Genomic DNA, 8,902 nt, shown 5'->3' with positions numbered 1-8,902 from the left:
TGTCTTCTCCATTCATCACAAAGGACAAGCAGTTATCCCTGAGCCCTTAAGTTCCAAAGCAATCATGTGTGTGTGTGTGTGTGTGTGTGTGTGTGTGTGTGTGTGTGTGTGTGTGTGTGTGTGTGTGTGTGTGTGTGTGTGTGTGTGTGTGTGTGTGTGTGTGTGTGTGTGTGTGTGTGTGTGTGTGTGTGTGTGTGTGTGTGTGTGCGTGAGTGTGTTCTTGTGTGTGGCATATGTGTGTGTGTTAGCCCATGAGTAATGGGAGCCATGGCTGTGTGTGTGGATGTGTTCACTTCACCAAGACTTCGCTGCTCTCCCAGAATTACATGATGATGGATAGCAGCTGTGTTGTTCTCTCATGAAACACTGTCATGTCATACGTTAGAGTGTCTAGACAAGTCGGCAAATTGTTGTGTATTGTGTATTTACAGGTTTTACCTCCCAAATAAACAAGTTTGAGATGTCAATATTGTCATGGGGACTTTGTTTTAGTATAGGAGAGTATTCTAGTGTGTTTTGGCTGTTTTTACGTGGTGACCATTGTAGTTAATAGTATTTGAAAAGTATAAATGAGTGCTGTACAAATTAACTTTTCTAAAGCTATACATTCAAATGAACTTTTCAAAAGAGTTCTGAGCCATAGATTTGTTTTATTGGCAGTGCCATTGAACAACCAGGAGTGTGTTTCTTGACGAGTTAGCAACTTACTTGGTTGCAAAGCAATTAATCATTGGAAACCTAGTAAGTTGCCAACTGGTTAGCAACTATGCTTTCGAGAAACAGGGCCCTGATTAACTGATACATGTGGTTAGGAAATGCATCCTAGAAATGTATTTCAAGCTACAAGAAGTCCAGTTTCTTACAACTACACTAGTAAACATGAACTGAATAAATGGGAATCAAAACAACTTAACAAAATATTTTAATCTGCTCTGCTGTGCACTTAGTGTGAGTAAGCGCTGGCCACAACTGAGTCCCCAAACCTTATCAAACATCTGTGAAGGCTGCAATATAAGATAATAAAAAAGATGGCAGTCATATTACAACAGCTTGGCTATAGTGTAAACATCTTAGCTTGTCGATGTGGTGATATGCTAATGACTATATATGAAACTGGGCCTCTCACTACTGCCTTGACGGCCAGCTGGCTTCACATCTAGCTGTCTGGATGGGTGGCAGACGGAGTGCAATATTACTTATCACTGTACTCTGCTGATGGCATCAATCCCAGCATATTGTTGACCCGTAGCCATCTGTAATTGGCAGTGCTCCTGATCAAAAGCATATTACAGTATTACTTTTTCAGAGACTGTCAATCTTCCACCTCCCCCTGACTATGCATTGTAAGACTATTCATGCAAACTGACGGATGTTTTTTAGTTTGATAAGTGTGTCGTGGATGTGAAATTACATCGGTGTAGTAAGTGTTGTGCTACGGCAGATGGACAGGCCATCATCTATTTTTAGATGATTCACAATGGATCCAAATTGACTATGTCTGTCTGGCCGAAACGTTTTACTCACCAGAACAATTTGAAAGTTTAAAGTTTCATGTATTAATTTTGTGTGTTTGCATGTGTGTGCGCTCGTGTGCATGTGTATGTGTAGACATGTTTATGTGTGTATGTGTGTGCGCAAGTGTATCAAAAACTTTCAAAAAAGTTTCTAAAATGACCAGGTGCTGAAACTGTGCAAATTGACGATTTTCCTGGCTCATTTCACTAGAATCTGCCTCTGACACACTGGCTTGCACCCATCAAATGATATCCTGTTCCACTACCCATGTAAAATGCACACTGAAGTAAACTTTAATATTGTCGCCTGCTGTGACCACAGTTGTGCTATGTGAAATGTCAGCAATGAGAGGTTTTCACATGATTTACTGGTGTAACATGTACTTTCTATTTTTCAGAAGCTACACTACAATGTTGCATCTGGTTGTTCTCTCTTTCTCTCTCTGCCTACCTACCATCTGGAAATTTGCAAGGTGTTCATTATGTGCACTAGGGCTGTGCCGATAGACGTTATCATTGTCCATTGGTGATGGACAAGAAGCATTGCGATGGGCGCAAATATCAGTGATGCCAAGCCATCTGCAATTTCTGTATTGTTTAAGCCGCTGCTACTATGATTTTTATGGTATAGTCAAGCAGTCTCCACAGAGACATAGACGAACAGACCAGATGAGTGTGAGGGTTGTGGATGGTGGGAATGGGGGTTGGTGCGCGGCAGGCCCCAGAGGAAAAAAGGAGTGCAAATAGATGTTCAGGTGTGGGGGGTTGGTTTAAGCAGTCCAGTCACTAATGATGATCTCTTACTGTGTATCTGTCTGTGTGGTGTTGAATAGCTAGATGGCCCTGGGGACAAATTACAGCGCTAACCTGTCTGTCCTGCATGGGATGGCATGGAGTGTCTAGCTGAAATGGCTCCTCTGGTGGGTGAAGACCAGGTGCAGGGGGGGGCTTGATAGCTTATGTTGACCAGTATAGAGTCCAGTCTGTTTACGGTCCTCTTCTCAGATGTAGTAATAACAGTCTCCAGGTTATGTTTCCCATGATGAGGTGGCCTAAATCCTACCCCTGATCCTCATGCAGTCTTTCTACAGTGATCTTTGAAATCCTGACCCTCGTGGTGTTGTATCGTATCCTGACCCACCTCTCAGGTTTCTGTCCTCTTAGGAGAGTACCTAGGGAGCAGTGCTGGATAGACTGTGGTGGATAGCAGTGGTACACCTTAAAGCAGGGGTCAGGAACCTTTTTGGTGAAGAGAGCCATAAATGCAATTTAAAAAAAAAGAAATGTTCATAAGAGCCATACCATTTTAAAAACACTGAATACAATTAAAAGCATGTAGGGCCTATTTCAATTAATCCCAACAATTTTAGAGAGTACTCTCAAGTTATTGCTTTTATTGATAACAGGTAAGTATAGGATTACCAATGGTCAAATTCATTATGGCAAGATCTGGGAAAATGTTGTACTTAGATGTAATTTCCTGCATTTTAACACTTTTTAACCTCCCTTGTCCCGTTTCAACTCAATATGGAATCCATGTTTTTATTTATAAATATAGGAGGATTCCCTATTTCAAGGCCATATACAGTTCCCAAAAGAGCCACATGTGGCTCTAGAGCCATACGTTCCTGACCCCTGTTTTAAAGGAACAGACTGCCCTTTTTTGATTTTCACATATTTGCAGTATTTCCAAGCATTATTCATGAATGTGCATATCATTGTTGTCTATGTGTTTGCATTGCTTAGTTAAACGGTACAGCCAAATTAAGCGTAGCAATGCAAGTCTAGGGGGACAAACAAAACATCCTCAAATGTACTTATAAACTACTTTAGAATTCACCAGAGTGCAAAACAGCTATTCAATCCCGTCCTGTGATCACTTGTGGCTTGATGCTATTGCCCCCATCCACTTCCAGTGATTATGCTAAGCTATGCTAATAATTCTGATCCAATAAATCTACTGTACTGAAAACACTGAGAAGAAAATGATATGCACATTCATGAATAATGCTTGGAAGTACTGCAAATATGTGAAAATCAAAAATGGGTGGACTGTTCCTTTAAACCTCATGGTATCGAATCTTGACCCATATCTGATGTTTCTGTCCTTTTGGGAGAGGACTCACACTGTGGTGGTGGGCCTGAAACCGCATGGTGACGTGTCATATCGTAGCCCACATCTCATGTGTCCGCCCCCCTTGAGACAGGGCCCTGTGTGTAGTGGTGGGTAGACTTTACTGTGCTGCGGGAAGAGAGGGCTGTGCTGATAACCTTCAGAACAAAAATAAACACCCATACCATACACTACCGTACCTGTTTTGTGCTTATAACCCTCAGAACACTCATACCATACATTCTTTCTCACACCCAAGGCTCTTTTTTCCCTCCTAGGCAGAGACAGAGACATATAAGCACGCACACACACATGTACGTGTATGCACACACACAAACACGCACACACACATGCACGACTACGCACACATACGCATGTTAAACAAGCCTCTCAAAGGTTTTATGCCTTTTATTTAAAAAAATACATAGGCTACACAACCCAGAAGTGTTTCAACTCTTGCTTTCTTTATCTCACTCCTATACAATATAAATAGTCCAAACATATACACACGCAATCACACATGAAAACACACACACGCACACACATACACAAACACAAACACAGAAGCACTCAAGACCATGCCTACACCTGTGTCCCTGTAGATCCTGTGAGTTGTACTGTAGATTCTCCAGCAATCTTCTGCTATGTGGAATCCCTGTGGACTTAGCACAAAGCACCATCTAGTAGGAGAAAACACAGTTCAAGGCTCTCTCACACACATACTCACATACACATACAGCACACATACAGTACACACACACACACACACACACACACACACACACACACACACACACACACACACACACACACACACACACACACACACACACACACACACACACACACGCACACACACACAGAGGGCCGCTGACAACTTCTGCTGGGCCCACGGCAAAGTCATCTGAAAGGGCCCCCCACCCAATACATAAAATGTAATGAAAACCCATTCCTGGGCCCTGGGACAACTGACCCTTTTGTCCTACCTTGTCAGCTTCCCTGCATACACGTGCACACACATATGTGCACACACATATAGAACAACTAAAGCACATGCTGCCGACTCACACCTGCTTCCCTGTAAGACTTGTGAGATTCACAGACACCACCACACACCAGACTTCTGTGAAGATGTGGGAAAATCTCCGTGGGATCTCTGTGGGAACATTTTGCTTCAGGCTACACTTATTCATGTCAAAAAGTCAAGGAATGCACACACATCATGGCACAGGTGCTGGACCAAATACGTATAAGATAACTGAAAAGAAAAGAAAGGTCCGCAACACTGTTTGATGCTCCTTAACCCTCTGAGGTCTAAGGCTTTTTAGAGGCTTTTAGACTGCTTGCACCACCCTAACATTTTCAAGTATTTTCATTTCATATATATATATATATATGGGACCTGGAAGGTCTGAGGTTTCTAATGGTGTGACTTATATGTTTCAATGACAACAACTCACAGAGTTACAGATTTGTTTTTGGAGACACATTGCCCTCTGAAGGGCACTCGGACCGCAGAGGGTTAAAATGTAATGACACGACGTTTCGGACTAACCGTCCTTCATCACAGTGCAACACCATTTTTGGGAGCATCAAACAGTGTTGCGGAACTTTATTTTCTTTTCAGTACACTTATTCATGTCCCAGAAAGCTACGACCTTCAGAACTTTGTAGAAAACAATAGCTGAATAAAATTGACACACACCTTCATCTATAAAGTGGTCTGTAACTTGGAAAGGATACCACTTCACTTAAAAGGAGATTTCAATCCTTTCTCTTGCATGTCTAAGGAAAACCCTGTAATATTTTCAGTACATTTTGAGTGTATGGAGATTTGTTGAATTGGAGTGCAATGAGCCTGTTTTATTTTGGTGGTGGGAGATCCTGTCACAAATCCAGTGTGAAAAATGTGTGCAAGCAATGGAGGGGAAAAAACTGCAACCATTCCTGGTGTACAAATGTGGGCATAATTGTCCTAGCATGCCTTCTATACTTGCTGCTGATGAATAAAACTCATTACTAGAAAGGGTCCAATTGCAAGAGGAAATCATAAGTCCTTTTCTCTCTTCTCGCCAGATCAATATGGGAAATAATGGCTGAATGGTTTTCAATTTGAAGGTACGATGAGCAAGATTCAGTAGCGCTTCTGATCTCCTTTTCCTGCTCCTGGAGTTGAGAGTCTGAGAGTCTGGGAGAGATTGAGTTGATGCATTAAAATGCTTTTTTTCTTGATCTTTTATGACATGCAGATGGATCACAGCTCTGAAGATGCATGAGCTCTGGTGCATATACTGGTGTGTGTGTGTGTGTGTGTGTGTGTGTGTGTGTGTGTGTGTGTGTGTGTGTGTGTGTGTGTGTGTGTGTGGGTGTGCGTGCGTGCGTGCGTGCGTGCGTGCGTGCGTGCGTGCGTGCGTCCTTTACAAATTCTTGATGTTAATAAAAACCTCTTCGCTTAATACACACCTAATACACACACACTGATAAAATGAATACATTTACACATTTAAGCAGACACACATTTGAACACGCGCTGCAGCTCAGTTTGACTACCTTGAGAATGTGCCCTACAGTTCCGGAAGGCTCCACTGGGGGCGCCAGCTACTGTCAGATTGGTATGCCTCTCCTCTGCACACCCACTCACAAAAATACTGAGGTTGAAGCCAGGGCTAGAAGTATGTGTGTGTGTGTGTGTGTGTGTGTGTGTGTGTGTGTGTGTGCGTGCGTGCGTGAGTGCGTGTGTGTTTGTGCGTGTGCGGGTGTGGGTGTGTGTGTGTGTGTGTTTGCTTTCGTGTATGTGTGTATTTGTCTGAGCATGTCTGTAAATACTGTACTGTGCCTATGTTTGTGTTGGGATGGCAGTTATAATCGGCAAGGACAGGAAATCGCTGCATGCAGCATTTTTTTAACTTCAGGGTTGACCACAGAGAGTGAGGACAAATTGGATAAATTGAGGTCCCTGTTTTTTTAGGAGCCAGCAGCACTGTTGTCACCTGTGTTCTGTAGCGGTTCGGTCCGCTGCCCCTTAGTCCACACTATTAGCCAACAGGCAGAGGTCAGTGTGTGGAAGTTTTGGGTTCAGTGCGTGAGCGTCTGTATAGTCGTTCAGTGCATGAGTATGTGTGTGTGGTTATGGGTTTGTGTGAAAAGTGCTCTGTGGAAGAGGAATAGATGATGAGAGAGAGAGAGAGAATGATGTAGATGAGGGAAAAAGAGGAGGTGGAGGTGGGGCCCTATAGAGTTCTTCAGTAACGCGGAAGCATGTAGTAGATTGTAGTCTTTCATGTTAGCATTTAAGGACTTCCTGGTTCGTATCGGCTTCCGGCTTCCATTGGGAATGAATAGGGGTAAATTTCAAATAAGCTCCGAGTGCAAGCACGCGCTTAGCGAACCCCCGCAAACTGTCGAGGGTGTTAAAAATAGGCTGTAGGTATGACATGGTTGATCATTTTGTGTCAAACTTCGACATAAATACGATGTTGCGTCCATATGCTAAACCCGGAAACTTTTGGCGACTACAGAAGCGGCGCCGGCATGTACGTGCGGAGGGTTGTACCCATGACAACCAAAGGAAAGTATGTAGTTCGGAAGTTTTAATGATCAGAAAGGGGTTAGCAATATTGAATTAAAATCGTCATGATTTAACATGTGAATACACCAACATGATGATACGATCCGTTCCACTAATGAGAAAGGGATGCGGGGACACGCTAATGTTCGTTGTTGGCGTGGAACTTATATTTTTGCCAAACCTGAATCTCTATGGCGTTTTGCAATGTAAAAAATCGCCATGGAACCGGTAGTCCAAACGCCGCATACAAGTTGACGTCAACGCTGAAGAGCTCTATTGGTGCAGAATAGAGGGAGACATGTAGGGGGGGGGGGGGGGGGGGGGGGGGGGGGGGGGGGGGGGGGGGGGTGTTGAGAGAGAGAGAGAGATTTTTTTGATTTTTATGTTTATGTTTCATGTTTGTCTTTCACTACATTTCCCAGATATTATAAAACAATGAGTTATCTTACAGGAGGTTTAAAAGTATTCCAAAATAAAAAGTATAAAAAAATCAAGGTTATTCATGATAACCATTGTGACAACACCAAATCATTGTTTACAACAGAGCAAATGGCATTGCCATAACACCAAACACTTTCGAATACATCAATAGCCTTTGTAGAACTGTAAAATAAGAACTCCATTTGTATTCTGGATATCACAAGTCTCAAAAATATGTCCAGTACATTATAATCCAGGTCTTGGTCGATTTTGTTTTTTCTGCTTACATAGACAGCCATTTTAGCATTACCCACTCTGACAATGACTTCATTGAGAAGGCAGTAGAAATGAAGCAGCGGTTCCTAGAACGACGCTATACAGCTCAATGTGTGGATACTGCATATCAGAATGCTCTTTCCATGTCCAGAGTTGACCTTCTGAAAAAAAGTGTAAAAAAAGATTAACGTTTTTCAGTTTCCTGTATTACCACCTACACTCCCCAGGCCCACATGATCAAAAAAACTGTTGAGAAACACTGGCATATTCTAACCACAGATCCAGCACTGTCTGAACATTTCCAGGACCATCCTCTCTTTTTTCACAAAAGAGGACCAAACCTTCGCAATAAATTGATCAGAGCTAACATCGTGCCCCATCCAAAACAAACACTGTTAACTCCAATCAAGGAAGGGAATTATCCCTGTGGAAATTGTGCTCAGTGTCATAGTTCAGTGAAAACAAATACGTTTAAGCATCCTAGAACAGGTAAAAGGTTAGGAATTAGGGGAATAATCACATGCAACACAAAAAAATGTTGTTTACATGTTAACATGCCCATGTGACAAAATTTACATTGGTAAAACCACCCGTCCTCTGAAACAAAGAATAAGTGAACATAAGAGCTCCATCAGGAGAAAAGATGAAAACTATCCTGCCCTGTCATTTTAATGATCTGTCACACCCTCTTTCTTCCCTTAGATTTCAAGGTATAGAGCAAATAACTCTACACAGAGGAGGTGACATCGACAGGAAATTATGCCAAAGAGAACTTTTTTGGATATATACTTTAAATGCATTACAACCATCAGGTCTAAACAAGGATTTTGACATGAGTGTGTTTATATAATTAAGAAATATGGATTTAATTTTGAACTGTTTGTGCTCTGATTTATGATGGTTAATGCCTGATGTCTGCAAAGCATGGACTTGTTCTTGTTTTTCTCTGTTTATGTTTCATGTTTGTCTTTCACTACATTTCCCAGAATGCTTCACTGTAGAGCTTGAACA

This window comes from Engraulis encrasicolus, chromosome 4 (assembly GCF_034702125.1).
Source record: "Engraulis encrasicolus isolate BLACKSEA-1 chromosome 4, IST_EnEncr_1.0, whole genome shotgun sequence".
Taxonomy (NCBI): Eukaryota; Metazoa; Chordata; class Actinopteri; order Clupeiformes; family Engraulidae; genus Engraulis; species Engraulis encrasicolus.
This window is presented reverse-complemented; position numbering follows the sequence as displayed.